Source organism: Desmodus rotundus, chromosome 11, assembly GCF_022682495.2.
Source record: "Desmodus rotundus isolate HL8 chromosome 11, HLdesRot8A.1, whole genome shotgun sequence".
Lineage (NCBI taxonomy): Eukaryota > Metazoa > Chordata > Mammalia > Chiroptera > Phyllostomidae > Desmodus > Desmodus rotundus.
The window spans coordinates 46,517,976-46,537,134 of NC_071397.1; positions in this window are offsets into that span (position 1 = coordinate 46,517,976).

Here is a 19,159-nt window from a genome sequence, read left to right on the forward strand (position 1 = left end):
GAAGGTATTCAGCCATGTAGTATGAAAAATAGAGACACTTACTGGAGAAGATACAAGATACAAGAAACATTGTACACAGGACAATGACACCTCAGTCCCCTTCAAAGTGGGCACCTTGGGACCTCACACAGTTCTCCCAATCACTATTAGCTGCCCCCATTGTATTTTCCTGAATCTCATCAATGGTCTGAAATCTCTTCCCTTTCAAAGGTTATTGTAGTTTTGGAAAAGCCAGAAGCTATAGAGCACCAAGTCTGGGCTGTAGGCAGGCTAAGTCACCTAGATGATTTGATGTTTCACCAAAAAAACTCCGCATGAGACTTGATGCGTGAGCAAGTGTGTTCTTGTGATGAAGCTGCCAATCACCAGTTGCCCATAGCCTTGGTCTTCTGAATCATCTGAAAAGTTTCTGCGGAGGAATTATCAGGCTTAAAACAAAATTTGATGCAGATTCATCGCTCTACTCGCTCAGTCATTTTGAATGCAACAACAACACAGTACACATGCTCACTCAGTGGTGTTTACAGTCCCCACTGACTTGTACAGTGAAGCTGTCATTGTTCACACATGTGCATTCCAGTCCACTCTCCTTGGCTGCCAGGCTACATAGATGTTGCTCAAACCGTTCTGGTTATATTAACAATGACTGCACTTTTTCCGGACAGACCTCGTAAACAGTTTCTGCTCTTTGAGAAGAAACCCGATGTTAAAATAGTTTATTATAATTTCCCTACTACTATTTACTGCAATTAATAATGACAATTATACTACATAATTATTTATCCAGTGTATATTTATCCTACTGATAAATATATCCTTGAGTTTTTTTTTCTTTTAACCACTCTTCCATAAGAATCTATCAAAGTAACTAGCATTTAGATTGGTTCAATAAATAGCTGAATGGAATAATGAATTTGTATGAATAGTCCTATAGAAAAGCTACTGTGGCACTAGGTTAAAAGATATGCAGGTTTTAAATATTGATAGACACAGCCAAATTGCTCTCCCAAAAGCATAAATCCCATTATTGAGGTATTGGGACAATCTAAAAAGGATGTATGTTTGTTGTTTTCTTTTGAAGAAATTAATATGCTGGGAAAAAAACCCTGTTTATTGTGTTTAAAATGTTTGGATAGAGAGGAATATTGTATTGAGAAATTATGTTTTCAATTTTTGAAATTGTTGCTTCTTATAGGTTGTTGGTATGGTTACTTCAAAGTAACAAAATACAAACTTCTGTGTGTAGATATTATTATAGGAAATGTATTTTTGATGGAGGGAAGAGCAAGTGCAAACACATGATATAAAAGCAAAAATCCAATAATTCAATAATAGATGTGAGATTAAGTAAATTATTTTTTGGGTAATATGGAGTCATTACAAAGAATGAGGTGGTTCTGCAGGTACTGACACAGAAAGATATTTCTATCATATTTATTTGAGGGAGAAAACTAAGGTGATATAATCCTGTTTTCTTGAAACAAATTCTGTGTGTGTGTGTACTCAATTGCCCACTTGGATCTTTGCCCACAGAGAAAAAGTGTATGAGAGGGTACAAACCAAAATGTTAACTTATTCCTGGGAAATGAGAGGGTGGGAGTTGTGATACAGAGATTTTTAATTTAATATACTTCTGTTTTGTGTTTTTAAAAAAACAACCAATTTTATACACTTTGTAATGAATTATTTTTTAAATGGAAAAAATAAGAATGTGATGTGTCAAAACGTGGCGGGCTGCTCTTAAAGCACATTTGTTGATAAATGTGCAGGAAGCATCAGGATATTTCTTATAGCAGTTCTTTACTAGACTTATACAAAATAGGTTAGGTGAGATTGGTGATTTTCTAACATTTTTAAAGCCATGTTGCTTTAACTTGTTTTAACTCCATCCATATGGGCAGAATTCCCATATGTGAAAATAATAAAAGCAGAGTCAGTTGGTGGAAGCTGGTAGTGAGGGGCCTCTCTTGGTGTTCTTCCCTTATAATCTTTTGACAGCCCCTAGGGCTCTGCTGAACACAATTTGAAATACACTGGTGTCGTCCTGGGATGCTTTTGATTTAGTCCTTCCTGAAGGTCAGATGGATATACAAGCTCTGTGATTCTAAAGCATAGAGAATAAAGAATGCCTAAAGGTAAACCTGGAATTCTCTCTTGCCTTACAGAAAACATGTTTAGAACAGGAAACTTTTGTGTCATGTTAGATATTTGAAGCTGTACCATAGAAAAGAAACAGTTTTTATTTTGAATTTCTTGGTTTTGGGGTCTTATAATCTTACTTATTAAAATCCAAGCTTTATGATCTATGCCCTTTTTATATCCTCAAAGTGACTACAACAGTGTTAAACTGACAAATATAGGTTCTATAAATGTCTGGCTGCTCTGCTGATCTTAAATATAATGAGACAAACAACTTTAAAAAAGAGGACATTACTTTGTGTTTATTTAAGAATATGCCTTTTCCAGGTCCAAGCAACTAAACAAAGAAACACATATTTAAAAGCATTAAATACTATTTAATAGTGAAATCTAAAACAATTTTTTAAATAATTATTCTTCTTTTAAGAGTTGCACATAATTTTATTTTTACTATTGCATGCCTAACATTTAATTACTGGGATTACTTGTAATTTAGAAACACTATTTCTTAATACCATATGTTATGTTTAACTTGTTGATAAAATGTACAACTTATTTTGATATAAACATGCTAGTGTGTTTGAAATAACACAGAAGGCATGCTGTCTCAGTTTACTCATGTAGACCCAAGTTTTTGTCCTGTGCCTGAAATGGCTTTATTAATTTTTATTTAAAATTTGCTTAGGTTTGTGTGACTGACTATATATAGTAGAGGAGAATAAAAAACCATAATGTAGAAGATGAAACAAAAATCTCTTCTCCACAAGGTGGTACTGTGGTTCTTTTACTCTTTCAAAAACTAAGCATAGAATTGATATTTTTCTACATGTCTTCCTTCCCCCAATATTTCATAGGCGATCTTCAATGAGATTCTAATAAAACTGAGAAGTAATTTCAAAGGAAACTTGATACTTTTGGACTTGAGGTAACTGGCAAGCAACTAAAAATTCTCTAGTCTTCTTTAAGAGTTTTTCCCTCTCAGCTTTTTGATTCCTTAAAAAGAGTTCTTATACAAAAGTTTGGTTGTAGTTTACAGTATTTTATTTATACCCTTTATACTGTATATACCATGATAGTGTATACAGTAGTAGTGGCTCTTGTTATTATAAAGAAATGACATTATTACACATCTTTTAAATATTCCAGTAAGTAAACATACAGGCACCTCTTCATTTTTAGGCAATTCAAATTTTAGGCAATTAGATTTTCTCTTCTCACCAATCTCAATAATTAAGAACTTGATTTAAACCTCAGTTATAGAGGTAAAAATTACAGAACAGGCTTAAAAAAAAACACGAGTAGAGCTTGTGCTGTTTCTTTTCACACTGTATATTTCAGCTTATTGAAGGTTAAAAAATGTGTTCATGTATGAGCCTGGGACAACATATTTAAATTCGTTTTTCTCTGTAGTAAGAAATCAGGGTGAGTAATCACAAGACTGGGTTCTGGCTTCAGCTTCCTGGTGCTGCTCGCTGGTTGTCTGAAGATGTTTGCCCGAGCCCTTGCATGGATTTCTGGGCCTGGCTTTGGGGACCACACAGTGACAAAGAAGCCGCAGCAGCCTTTGCCCTCAGGGCAGCAATGGTCTCAGGGGTCCTGCATAACAGAAATGTATGGGTGGAACTGGGAGGGGGGCGCGAGGAGCCGTGTGTCTTGAGACAGCGTTTACACAGTCAACGGAGCTCTTTTCTGACTCTGGTCCCTGGGGCGGCCCATGGAGACTACGAAAATTTGCTTTGGGAAGCTCAGAGTCTAGGAGTGGAAACATATCTTTGATGGATTTATTGGCTACAATAATGAACATGGGAAGAAAGGAGAAATGAAAGGAAACGGATTCCGAGAGATTGGGAAGTCAAAATCGAGGGAAAACACAGGATTGAAAATGACAGCGAAGCCAGGGAAGAGAGAAGGAAGAACACAGAAAAGAAAGAAACATAATCCAACGAAGACCGAGACGGTATCTTCGGTCCCGCTGACCGGGTGGGAAAACCTAGATTTTAAGAGATTAGGTAACTGCTCCAGGTCACTGAATTAAGTGTCAGAGCCAGGATTCTTGCCGCTCCAAGACGCAACCTGCTCCAAGGACGCGCGGGGCTGGGGTTTACGCGCCGAGAGAGCTCAGTGGAGACAGCCAGCGGGAAGGAGTCATTACCTTCCCAAGCAAGAGTGCTTTTTAGGGGCGCGGACCGGGTCCTCCTCAGACCTCTCCTCCCTAGCTCGAATCTGGGCGGAGGAATGAGGGCCAAGCAGCGAGAGCAGCCCGGTCCCTCTGCTCCCGGTAGTTTCCAGGCTCTTCCCGAACCTCACTTAGGTTTCCAGGCACGGCATCGCAGGGTGCCCCTCGCTCGGTCCCGCACCTGTAGCTCGGGCGAGACTCAACAACACTCCCGGAGGGCTGCACCTGATGGGTGCCGATTTAACCACACACTTCAGGGCTCAGGCGCCGTGCGGGAACGACGTTTGCAGTGCCTGGGATCCCTGTCAATGAGACCAGACTCAGACGCGAGGAGGCCGGGTTGGGGAAGAAGGTATTTGCTAACCTCACGGTAATTTACACAAACGTACACAAATACGTAAGACCAGGGGACGTGTGCACTTCTTAGGACGTAAAAACAGAACAATCAAGGGACTGTGCCCCACACAGTCCGTACTGTAAATCGATGCAGTTTCATGTTAGGAGCATTCTATCAGATGAATAGCTCCTGCCAATCCTTAGTGATTGCTTAATGATTATTAATTGACGAGACACCTTTCACCTGAAAATGGCTTGTCTGCATTGTCTTTTTTCGCAGAGAACTGCAAATTAAAGTTTCTTTGTTAGGGAGAACAAAGAAGAATCCAAATTATTTTAGGGAGGCTTTAGCGGTTGACTCGGAAAACTGTTTTGCTAGAGATCATCCTTTGCTCTTTGACTCGCCCACTCTCTGTCACAGTCTCACTGCTTAGTTATCTTCGCAACAAGGCGAATGCTCCCGACAGGTTTGAGGGCCCCCACTTTTAGCGATCAGCAATTTAGAGTTCAGAGGAAACTTAGAAGCCTACTAACTTTTACTTTCACAGCAGAGGTAAATGAGGCCTGGAGAAGTTAAAGCCATCTTGGAAGTTGGTGTCAAAGCTTGGGACCTGACACCAGGCCTCTGCTCCGGAGCTCTGCGTGTTTGTTGTGGTGGTGGCGGGACTGCTCCCAAGATCTCCTTCCACGTGGCCCTGCATCCTTCCTTCACCCTCCCGCTTGTGAGCCCAGCAAAAACTCCCTTTTTGAAAGTTTGTCGAGAAGGCAATGTCTTCTTTTCATTTAAAAAATTATTTTCTTTTGCTGTCAGTTTCATTCTGACATAGATCAGGGGTGGAAAAGTGTGTGGTATAGAATAGAGTCATTAGTAAATCCATCTCGTTTTTTGTTTCATTTGACAGCAACACATTAAATTAATCCCTGTCCAAAAGAATCACATTAAGGGAGCTGTCAATGCTAATCCCCAGCTCATTGTTGCTACCTAGCTCAGGGTTGATTTTAATAGGTCGCTCTGACATTTGTTTCTTCAGAGGTATAATGGTGACTTCATCCAGACCCAAATCTATTCTCGTCAAAAAGTGGAGGCCTGGCAAGTTTTGATAGACCCCAAATTCTCTGAGCTTCTAGTTTGGGTTTTGGGTTCTTGTTGGAAACATTGATTCACACTTATACTTTTTACTGAGTAAATATGCTTATAAAAATAAAAAGAAAGTAAGGTCGAATTCTCCCTAAGAAAAACAACAAGCTGATATTTAAATTTAAAAGTAGGATGAGGTACTATCGTTCTACTTGTTTTAGTATCCTGTATTAGCTACCACTGTTTTCTGTAGGTCTGATTGCATACAAGGCAGATTTCAGATAAGAAAAAATATTAAAAAAAATTAAGTGTTTGAGAGAAGAATAGATTACATAGACTAATGAAAAGGGGAGAAGAGGCAAAGATGGAAAAATCTGGGGAAATATAAGCATAAAAGATCTATAGAAAAGATGGAGGGAAAATAGGAAATTTACTGGCAAGGAAGAATAAAATCTAAGTCGTAGCTTGGACAGAAAGAATTTAGGCAGTACAGAAACTAAGAAAAATACATTTTAATAAGATTAAAATATTCCTTTAATCAACATTTAGAAACTATGATTATAGAATGTTTTCTTTAAATGTAATCTCTCTGTCTCCCCCCTGCCTTCTGCACCCCACACCCCACCCTGGTATGGATTATCCAGCTTTGTGCTTATGACATTTATGGATTCCAGATCTGACAATCATATATTAGCTTTTGTCTGGGTGGATAAGAGAAGGCAGAGGGCTGATCCATCTTAAATCTTTTAGCCTGTTCTTAAAGTATGTTTCCCACCTGGTTATTCTTATTTTTATAGCTATTTGGCAAGGTTTTAAAGATGAAATAGGGGCTAAAAATTGAGAAATGGGCATCCATTATTTAACAAACTTATATTGCTTGATTAGTGTACAAAAACTACAGATTTGCTATATCTGTATATCAGAAAAGATGTCTGTATATTCTATTTTTATAAACTGAATCACACTTTATTCAGATTGCAAGGTGATACTGTAAATCTCTTTTGTCAAGTGAATACTCTCCTATGCCTCATTTTTCCCTCTGAAAATCTGTACTTTCAAGTAAACATGACACAGTTGTCCTCCTCACTCTGAGGATTTTATTTATGTTAATTTTACTTTACTTTTATCATAGCTGTCATCTCCTTTTTCTCTTTTTATCTCCTCAGAGTTATCTATGGATATAACCATTTTAAAGTTACTTTCATATAATCTCTGTGAAAACAGTTTCATTGAGCTATCTATTGAAGGCAATTTTATTTATTTGATTGAACAACTGAGGTTCATTCCGATGAAATGGGCTAGGGTTTTGGTGGTTCAAACAATAAGAGTGCAAAGGATCAGTAAGAAAATAACTATGCATGCATCCAAGAATCTCAAAACAAATGCCAGGAGTACAAAGAATAAGAACTTAGGTTCCTATTGCATCAGTGGACTAAGACCTAGATGACATTTTAGAAATTGGTAAGTGAAAGCAGACATGAATAGAATGCTGAAACTCCAGGGGCTCTAAACTTAATGATGCCTGTACTCAGCACAATGTCTTACACATAGTGAGTACTCAGTAAATAATCTTTACATCAGTAATGAATGTATGTGTAACACATGCATGGGGGGGCAATGCAGGACAGAATGAATACAGAGATGAAACAGAAAAGAGAAGACCAGAGGAGGTGGCAAAGTTGGATATTGTTACACGTGGAATTGGGCATAGTTGGTAGTGCCTTGCTGGGTTGCAGAGACTGAGGTGCTGGCTCTGTGGGAATTAAGGCAGAGGGTAAACCCAGTAGACAGTAATGCAATAGCTATATGAGTACTTGCCTCTGGAAATGTTTCTATATTCACTGTTCACTGTATTAATGCTCAGATAAGGGATTTGCCTTCAGGGAATATGTATTTTAAAGGAAAAACATAAGTGTTCATATTTAGGTAATTCACTACGTGTAATGATGTTGTGTAAGGGAATGGCTTTCAGTGATTGACCTTCTGGGTGTATCTCATGGTTCTTATCTGTGCAAAGAGCTTCTACCTTTTTTCTTCTCTGCTGGACAGAGGAAGCAGGGAATAACTACAAACCATTGGTGGTGGATCCTAAGGCCACTGGGAGGGGCTGGGGTGGGACCTAGGAGCTGGTGTTGGTTTGGTGGTAGATGCTGTGGGAGTTGGGTTATATACTGAAGGGGACTTTTTGTAGAGTAAACCCCTAGTCATTCTCTGGAGCCTCAGACCACTTCCTAATACCCCTTCTCTTCACCAATCCCCCTACTGTTGTTTTTTTCACTGGCCCAAGGGTTGGACTGCCTGCTTTCCTTTCCACATTAGTCTCTTGTGGTTTTTGTCTGGGGTTTCCTTTATCCTATGGTGGAATAGAGCCCTGACTTACTGCCTTTACACTATCATTTTTCTGACCTTGAGGCAAACAAACACAGCAATTCTTTAAAAAGAATTGTTGTTGCCCTGGCTGGTCTGGCTTAGTTGGTTGGGTGTTATCCTGTAAACTGAGAAGTCACTAGTTTGATTCCCCAGCAGGGCACATGCCTGGGTTGCAGGTTCAGTCCCAGGTGGGGGGCCCATGCAGAAGTTGATGTTTCTGTCCTCTTTCTTTTTCCCTTCCCCTCTATAAAAAATAAGTATGTAAATGTATCTTTTTAAAAAATAATTGCTTTTATTAGTAATAACAGGAGTGTAGAGAACAAATAGAGGTGAAAAGCTACTCCACTTTTTCTGTTCTTTTATACACTTAGATTTTTATAGAAACACAAATATATAAAGAAAAACCGAACTCAGAAGCTAAGTTTCAGACCCCACTGCTCTAGACATTTGTCACAAGAGTTGGAGTATATGTGTCTGGGAAGAACAAGGTTTCTGAGAGAATAGTGAAGATTTGAACAAGGTTGTGGGTACTGCTGGCAATGTCAATGCTTGGACTGGTTAGGGTAGGGACAGGTAAGAGGTAGTCAGCTCTGGGGCTTTACCCTTCACTCAGCTCTCCTCCCTTGCCATTTCTTCTGAACACAGTCTCCCACCCACCCCCACGCACAGCAGGGAGCAGGGTGAGGAGTCAGATGCAGGATTGTTTCTAGGTGTTGATCATTTCTCTGAGCTCTTCATGGCCTCTCCTTTATTGACCTGTGGTATATTTCTGTGATATTGTTCTCTGGGTTAGTAAACTAGGCTGTGGAATATAAAGAAGACCCAAGGGGAGAAAATGAGGTATATGAACTTACATACTTTTAGTTTTGTTCTATTGCTTCTATGTCTTTAGAAAAGTCTGTAACTGACAAGTACAGCCCATTTTCAAACTTAAATTATATCTGTGCAATTTTTGTAGAAAATGCCCTGGGCAGGTATTATACCTTTTTTTCTGTGCCTTCCAGGGTACCAAGCACATTGAATGCATTTAACAAATAATGATAATAACTTAAAGCAATGGCAGCATTGGATGTATAGGGAGATAAGAAACTGAAAGACTGAGGTCCACTAATAATTAATAATGTCTCAGGAGGTGGTCCTACTGTTTTTGGATTTTAAATCCCCTCATTCAATTTCTTGCTGGAGTGAATTCCACACAAAAAAGAATAATCTTTAATTTGATACTTAGTTACTTCTGTGTCCTCTGCTGGGCTGGCTAAGATTGCATATTCTTATTGAAATATATGCATTCTTAATCAGTCTGATAATGCTGCTCCCCCAGGGCTTCTAAATACAAAAGCAAGAGATCATATATTCAGATATGTGGCTTCAAAGTCATAGAATTCAGAGAAGTTCGCTTTTCTCATTTTTAAAACTTTTATTCTTGGAGTTGAAGGAAAAACAACACCGTAAAAACTTACAATTAATTAAACACATGATGAAATAAGGCTTGGCACCTGCTAGTTAAGGCGTTACCAGGAATGAATAATGTCCTTCTTGTCCTTTCATGTGATAGGCTGAATTGACACTCTTTTTAGTAACATGACAGGATAACTACACTATACCTTTGATTAAGGTTTGATTATGAGTTATTTTGCCCCCCCTGGTGCTTCAAATCCTGAAGATTTGGACTTTGCCTTTATTTGGGTTAAAGTATTCAGAGACCATAGGAAAAGGTACCCCAATGAAAGATTGGAAAGAATGCCAAGTATGTTTTCTGTTTTCTGTGTCCATTTCTCCTTCCAGTGTGTTCTTTTCCTATGTTTGGCACACCCCTTAGCATCTGCTTTGGGTTTGGTTTAGACTTTCCTTCTACTTTCCGTATTAAAGCTTATGATTTTTTTGTATTTTAGATTGTTTTCATAATATTCTTGAATTCTTCCTCTTCTCTATATCCTCTTTGTCACGGTCATATTTTGAGACTGCACCATCTTTTGTTTTAATAACTACAATAGCTTCTTGCGTGGTGCATTCAGTCTAGTCTTCTTGTAGTTCATCCCTCACCCTGCTGTTTTTTCCCCCTAGAACATAGGTCTGTTTTTTTCTCTCCTCTAGTTTAAAAATTTGACACCCTACTTCTAAAAGCTACTGGATAAAAATCATACTTTTTATTAGAGCACAAAAAGTACTTTGTCCTCTGGTCCCTGGCTGTCTTCCCAGCATCATCAATTGCTTCCTGACCAAGGATCTTTATATGAACTGCTTTGCTCCATCTATACCATTGAACATGATATTTTATCTGCTTTTCCCCCTCTGTTTCCCTGGAAGATGCCTACCTTTTTTTCAAGGCTCCACTTGAAATTACCTTTATTGTAACAACAATTATTTCCTCCTCACTCCTACACTTTCTTTTAAGAGAATCTGTCTTTGGACTAAGGTAGAGTTAAGTCAGATTCTCTTCCAAAGGAACTGATATGGGGATAGAGAAAGTGAATTAGATGGCTATGGGTATTAGATGACTAAGGTGTTATGGTCTCATGCTTGATGTGGTTCTATGTACAAGAGAGCTGATTTGTAGGAAAAGGTTGGGAAATGGGCAAATTGCAGGGAAAAACATATTAAAGATATAGTAAGAAACAAAGAACAAGTTGAGAGCTATCTTGGTTCTCATTGGCTTATCAATTCCTACTTGGGTAGCTCTTGAGACTAATTGCTTTTTGGACACTCTTAACTCTTTATGCCAATATCTTCTTTATTTAACTTATTCAATCAAGTTCTGTTTCTTTTAAATTATATTTAATTTTTAGATGAATTTATTGGCATTACATGGGTCAATAAAATTATATAGCTTTCAGGTGTATAATTCTATAATACATTATCTATATATTGTATTGCGTGTTCATCATCCAAAGTCTAGTCTCCTTCCATCACCATTTATCTGCCATTTACCCTCTTACACCTGCCCTCATCCCCCACTCCCTCTGGTAATCACCATACTGTTGTCTGTGTCCATTAATTTTTTTTTGCTTAATTCCTTTACCTATTTCACCCAGTCCTCCAACCCCCTTCCCTCTGACAGCTGTCAGTCTGTTCTCTGCGTCTCTGAGTCTGTTCCTATTTTGCTTGTTTATTTTGCTCTTTATATTCCACATGCAAGTAAAATCATATGGTACTTGTCTCTGAGTGGCTTATTTCACTTAGCATAATACCTTCCAGGTCCATCCATGCTGTAGCAAAAGATAAGATTTCCTTCTCTTTAATGGTTGAGTAGTATTCCATTGTGTAAATGTACCACAACTTTTTTTAATTTTTATTTTTTTATTGTATTTTTTCCATTACCATTTATTGCCACTATACCCTCATCAACTTCCATGCACCCCCTCCCTTCCACAATCACCACACCACACTGTTGTCCATGTCCATGAGTTCTTTCTCTTTTTTCTTTTTTTCTCAATATCTCCACCCCAATCCCCCCATCCCCAGCTGTCAGCCTGCGCTCTATCTATGAGTCTGCTTCTATTTTGTTTGTTAGTTCAGTTTGTTCATTAGATTCCACATATGAGTAAAATCATATGGTATTTGTCTTTCTCTGACTGGCTTATTGCACTTAATGTTCTCCAGGTCTATCTATACTGCTGCAAAGGGTAAAGTTTTCTTCTTTTTTACAGTTGAAAAGTATTCCATTATATAAATGTACCACAGCTTTTTAATCCCCTCATCTATGGATGAACACTTGGGCTGCTTCCAAATCTTGGCTATTGTAAATAGTGCTGCAGTGAACACAGGGGTGCATATATGCTTTCAAATCAGTACTTCAGGTTTCTTCAGGTCTGTCTGGAAAAAGTCCAGCCATTATTAATATGAGACTGGTTTGCACGACATCGATGTAACCTGGAAGCCAAGGAGCGTGGACTGGAATGCACATGCGTAAACAATGACAACTTCACTGTACTGTGGGGAACCGTTCCAAGCGTGGGAAATGTGGCTGAGCCCCGACTCGGAAAAGCCAGTGGGGAGCGAGGTTGGTGGGCAGGACCCACGTCCATGGATAGGTTCTCTAGTGGGAAATCAGGCCTGCATTGTACCTAGACTGCTATGAGACTTGCTCTTGCTAAAACTCCACCACCCTGAGGCAGCAAATGTTCACTGAGTATCTTTATCTTCCTGGGATCTGGGCTAGACCTTCCAGGTCTGGAACCTAGCAGTTTGGATCACTTCTCCCTTTACATTGCAAATGTCCTCCTTTGATGTATTCAGCAAAACCCTCTCCTGTGTCTGCAAAGATAACCACCCCAAACAAACCTTTGCATAATAAAAGAGGACCTTCTTTGATGTAAGGGGCCTGGAAAACCAATAAAAGCTTGTCAAGGCAAGGGTAGGCACGCTCCCCCCTTGAGGGAGTGGCCGAGGCTCTCAGGAGCACTCTCCTCTTGAGAGAGTGGCCACGCCATCCCTTTTCCCCCACAGGACCTCTGTAGTCCGTGTGTGTGTGTGTGTGTGTGTGTGTGTGTGTGTGTGTGTGTGTGTTGGAATACTGAAACCTCAACAGCAGATCTTGCGGGCCGAGATCTGCATCACTGTACTACTCAGTGGGGGCTGTAGATACTGATGAGTGCGCATTGTACTGTGTGGTCATCACATTCAAAATGACTGAGCGAGTAAAGCCACGAATCTGCATCAAATTTTGCTTTAAGCTTGAACATTCCTCCATGGAAACTATTCAAATGATTCAGAAGGCTGCAGCTATGGGCAACTGGTGATTGGCAGCTTCACCACGACAATGTGCCTGCTCATGTATCACATCTTATGCAGAGTTGGGGAAACATCAAATCACCCAGGTGACTCAGTGTGTGTACAGCCCAGATTTGGTGTCTTGGGACTTTTGGCTTTTCCCCAAACTAAAATCACCTTTGAAAGGGAAGAAATTTCAGACCATCGATGGGATTCAGGAAAATACAATGGGGGCAGCTGATGGCGATTAGAACTGTGTGAGGTCCCAAGGTGCCTACTTTGAAGGGGACTGAGGCATCATTGTCCTGTGCACAATGTTTCTTGTATCTTGTGTCTTCTTCAGTAAATATCTCTATTTTTCATATTACACAGCTAGATATCTTCTGGAAAGATCCTGTATTCAGAGAAGTGGAATTTCTTGGTCACAAGACAGTTCTATTTTTAATTTAAAAAAAAATTATTGTTATTCAATTACAGTTGTATGCCTTTTCTCCCCATCCCTCCACCCCACCCCAGCTGAACTCACCTCCCTCCCCCACCTCCACCCTCCCTCTTGATTTTGTCCATGTGTCCTTTATAGTAGTTCCTGTAATTATTTTTAATTTTTTGAGGAAACTTCATTCCTACCAACAGTGCACAAGGGTTTTCTTTTCTCCACATCCTTGCCAATACTTGTAATTTGTGGATTTATTGATAACAGCCATCCTGATAGGTATGAGGTGACATCTTATTGTGGTTTTAATTTGGATTTCTCTGATAAGTGTCATTGAGCATCATTTCATATGCTATTGACTATCTATATGCCCTCTTTGGAGATGTTTATTCTGGTCCTTTGCCCATTTTTTAATTGGATTTTTTTTTTGGTGTTGAGTTGTTTTGAGTTCTTTACAAATTTTGGATATTAACTCTTTATCAGATGTATCACTGGTAAAAATGTTCTTCCATTCAGTGGGTTGTCTTTGAGTTTTGTTGATGGTTTCCTTTGCTGTGCAAAAAATTTTTAGTTTGATGTAGTCCCATTTGTTTATTATATCTTACTATTTTTTGTTTCCCTTGCCTCAGGAGAAAAAATTACCGCTACAAGAAATGTCTAAGACTTTACAGCCTAGGTTTTCTTCTAGGATTCTTAAGGTGCTGAGTTTTCCATTTAAGTCTTTAATCCATTTTGAGTTTATTCTTGTTTGTTGAGTAAGGAGTTTGTCTAGTTTCATTTTTTGCATATATCTGTCCATTTATTGAATAAAATATCTTTATCCCATTGTATATTCTTGCCTCCTCTGTCAAATATTAATTGACCATAAAGGCAGGGGTTTATTTCTGGGCTCTCTATTTTGTTCCATTTATCCATATGTCTGAATTTATGCCAGTACCATGCTGTTTTGATTACTATGGCCTTGTAGTATAGTTTGATATTCGGTAGTGTGACACCTCTAACTTTGTTCTTTTTTACTGAAGATTGCTGAGACTATGCAGGGTCTTTTGTGCTTAACCGAATAAATTTTTGGAGTATTTTTTTCTAGTTCTGTGAAATACACCATTGGTATTTTGATAAGAATTGTGTTGAATTGGTAGATGTGTTGCTTTGGGTAGTACGGTCATTTTAATAATGTTAATTTTCTCTATCCATGAACATTGTATATGCTTTCACTTATTTGTATCTTCCTCAGTATATTATAATTTTCTGAGTGTAGGTCTTTTCCCTCCTTGGTTAAATTTATTCCTAGGTACCTTTTTTGGTGCAATTGTAAATGGGATTATTTTCTTAGTTTCTCTTTCTGTTAGTTCATTATTGATGTATAAAAATGCCACTGATTTCTGAATTTTAATTTTGTATACTGCTACTTTACTGAGTTCTTTTATCAGTTCTAGTACTTTCTTGGTGGAGTCTTTAAGGTTTTCTATATATAGTATCATGTCATCTGCAAATAATGACAGGTTTCCTTTTTCCTTTCCAATTTGGATGCCTTTTATTTCTTTTCCTTATCTGATTGCTGTGGCTAGGACTTCCAGTACTATGTTGAGTAAAGTGATGAAAATGGACATCCCTGTCTTGTTCCTGATCTTAAGGGAAACACTTTTAGTTTATGTTGTTGAGTATGATGTTACCTGTGAGTTTGTCATATATGGCCTTTATTATATTGAAGTATGTTCCCTCTGTTCCCACTCTGCTGAGAGTTTTTATCATAAATAGGTGCTGGATTTTGTCAAATGCTTTTTCTGTATTTATTGATATGATCATGTGATTTTTATACATCATTTTGTTTATGTGGTATGTTTCATTTATTAATTTGTGAATGTCATACCAAACTTGCATCCTCAGAATAAATCCCTCTTGATCACGGTGTATGATCTTTTTAGTGTATTGCTGAATCTGGTTTGGTAATATTTTGTTGAGGATTTTTGCGTCTATGTCCATCAGGGATATTTTCTTTCTTTGTAGTGTCTTTGTCTGGTTTTATAATTAAGATAATGCTGACCTCATAAAAATGAGCTTGGGAGTCTTCCCTCCTCTACAATTCTTTGGAATAGTTTGAAAAGGATAGGTGTTCTTTGAATATTTGGTAAAAGTTGCCTGTGAAGTCATGTGATGCAGGACTTTTGTTTGCTGGGAATTTTTTGATTATCCTTCAATTTCACTAGTTTCAATTGATGTATTCAGATTTTCTGATTCTTTCTGATTCAGTTTTGGAAGACTGTATGCTTCTAGGAATTTATCCATTTTGTCTAGGTTGTCCAAGAGTTTCTGTTTCTTGTTTTTAAGTGAGTCCTTATTAAGACACATCTAGTACATGCAATAAAATAATTGTATATATGTCCATCTTTTCCACCAAACAATAAACTCCATGAGGGTAGGGATGCTTTTATCTTGAGATTCTCAGCAATTCGTGTAGCTGTGGTTGACTGACAATATATGTTTAAATGAATGAAAAGTAATCTCATTTTTAATGCTTTTTCTAACAAAGAGCTGAGGAAATTACAAATTTGGTGTTGCTATCATAGTGGGTGATAAACTGTTAGGTCTTCCCATAACATTTGTATTTTAATAAAGGCTTTCTGGAATCAATCCTTTGAGGTATAAGAACAGGCATAAAAGGAGGAATTTATCAGTATTGGATTTCATGGTGAGGTATTTTGGGAGTCTGTCAATGTCTCTTAACTTATATCTTTGTTCAGGGCCAGCAGTAAGAGGAACTGGATGAGGGACAGAAAGACGGCTTTCCTACAGGCACCGATGATCTTGGATCTAGGACTGCCACTTCGCTGCCCGGAACTGCATTTCCTTCCTTCCTTCCAAATAGTTTTATATAAGCATAGATTATCCAGGAAAAACTGAAATATTCTAAGGGAAACCAATCAAAACACCAAGTCACTTGAGGTGATATCACAGTGGGAAAGTTCACTTTGTGAATCAGGGTATTACTCTTTAAATATCGTTGTCTCTCACACTGAGCGTGTTGGTATTACTGATCAAATGACACTTAACAGACATCAAATACACACTTCTTTTCTATGGCATTAATTAAAGAGGATATTTTCACATCATCATCGAGACATCACTATAGGAAAATCAAGTGAAATGGATCATTGAGATTAGCCTGAGATGAATATTTCCCTCCCCCAAATTTAACTTTCCAACATTTTTAGGTCATGTAATTCTTAATCTCCCTTGTAATAATGAAGTGTACATTTTACCCTCTTTTCTTCTCTCTTTACAGTATTATATTAGTAAGCCTCCCCTTTATTTTTTGGTTATACCAAGACTTCCCCTTTTTTGGCGTGGTTAAACCAGGGCAGTGAAATTCATTTCTCAAGCCACCATACTTACTGACTGGCATTTTTTGTTGGGGTGGGTACCTTTGAGAAAATCAACCTTGACCAGACTGTGTAAGGCCAGACTTCTTCCAGACAAACCTTTAAACAGGGAATGCATCCTTCTTAGCACTATTTCTGGTAAACAGCCCAGGCATTACAGGCTAGCCTTGGTTGAGAACTTAATCAATTCTACTCATAGTTTAAGGTGATCTTCCTGTTCATGGTAAATATAATTATAATAAGATAGATGTGTGGTATAAACATGTTGCATAAACACATAAACTTGCAGATTTTTAATAGAATCTGCATTTACTCTTTCCTTGTGAAAATGTTGCTCAACTCTAGTAAAACATACATGCATTATCCTCCAGAGACTCTAAGAACATAAATGGAGGTTAAACAGCAGGACAGAATGCCAATGTCTTAAAATACAGCTGCAAATCAAAGTTAGAAAGCCACAGACCTTTTAACTTCAAAGGTAGCCAATTAAGTTGCAAACACTATTGATAATTGTTGCTTTGTTCAGAGCCTTATTTTATAGAACACCATGCTGTCTTGAAACTGAAGAGGTGGCGGAGAAGTTGTCTCCATAATCCATAATTGAAAGAATCATAATTGTAACAATTATTTCCCTCTATGATTGCTTTCACAATTTCTTGCTCTCTGCAGGATTCTTGTTTTTTTCCTTTCTTTCATCTCATTGCAACAATCAAGGAATTATAGAGTGGTTCATATTTAAGATTAAATTTTGCATGTCTAATGAGGTATATAAAAGTCTCTTTTTTCGTAATTTGAACTATGTTTCTATAATTAATCAACCATTTAAGTAAGTAGCATTGTTTGCAATATACACTTTATATCTCTTTGGCCTAAATTTTATAAGTTTTATCAATCTATGATTTATAATAAAACAGTGTAATTAATTTGAATATGGATATAAATAGTATAATATTCAAATTGGAAAAACTACTCTGTATGATGGAAAAGAGATATGAAATAAAAACAGCTCTCATGTGGTCTACTTAAATATAATCTTAAAAAATTTCTGTCATTCTCCAGAAGCTATTTCTGGCTTTAAGCACTTTAAAATGTTAGTAATGATCTAAATGAAGATGTTAGTACTTCTCAGGTTCGATATTGCCATTCTGTAGATATCACACAGTGACAGAGGACTCTTACAAAAATCTATTTTTTTCTTTCCTAGATTTAAGAAGTTCAGTTAATATTTGTTTAAAAGTGATTGCTCTCCAGGCTGGGATTGGACACCTGCCAGCTTTTTTTAGGGACCGTGATTTAATGGTTGAGTTTAAGGAGAGGGAAGAAGCTCTCTTTTTTTCTTGTTCACCCCTCACTCACCCTCTCGTCTACTAGAGAGAAGAGGGAGTGAAAGCAAGTAGGAAAGAGGAAAGGAAGAACTGAAGGGCAGTGAGGGCACAGTTCCAGAGATTCTCATGCATTTTGAACAAGTGAAGTTAAAGATCTCCACATGTAAGTTCAAACTCTTCTTATATAAAAACAAAAAAGCCATCAAATTATGTCATCTTAATCAAAGCTAATAGCACTTTATAATATTTTAGATTATATTTACAAAATGTTCAAATATTTCTTCTTTCCATTTGTATTTAACAAAATACATAATACATTTGTACTTTAACAAAATACTATATATTTTAACAAAACCCTTATGTTTTACATGATTTCAAAGTCCATCTAATTCATTCTCCTAAGTGTATAGTAGAACAACTGACTATATTATAATTAGAGTGATTATGTACCTTATTGTCCAAATATGGACACTGAGAATAAAATGGGTTGCTACAATAATTACCCCAGGAAAACAGGGTTATACTGGGAAACTAGGTTTTATGAGCACCTTAATTTAAAAAAATAGAAACTAAGATTACCAGATGTTGAGTCATTACAATTAATTTAATTGCTTTTTTTAGTCTTCCGCCATTATGACAGAGTGAAAGAGTTAAATGGACCATTCTAATAAAACTAACACTTATGGATTACTTATTATGTGCCAGTCATTATTCTGATCATTTTATTTGTAAAAACATGATTAATCATCATGATAACTCTATAAGTTGTTCCTCTTATCCAAATTTTATAAATGAGGAAACTGAGGTTTAGAGAGGTTAAATTTCTTATCCAAAGTCACAAAGCTAGAATAGAGCAGAAGTTTGCAATCCTAGAGGTCTAGAGGTCATAAAAAATTGGAAGTTCTGGGTAGAAGGTTGTGAAGTAGTTGCTTAGATCAATACAAAGTATCTGGTATTATAGGTCAGAAATTAAAGAATGAAGTACTTATGGATGCCCGTCAGTGTGCTCCTTAAGGGTTGGGTCTTACATATGGCTTCAAGGAATGATAACCACATGGTGAACCCAAGGAGAGCAGTCAGAGGCAAAAGGAGCATCTGACTGAGGTGAGGTGTAAAGATAGGGAATGAAAGATAGGAAAATGGTTCTTGACCATTTATTTAATCTACCCATAAGCTATCTATACTACCTTGGCTTCAGTTTTTGTTGATAGA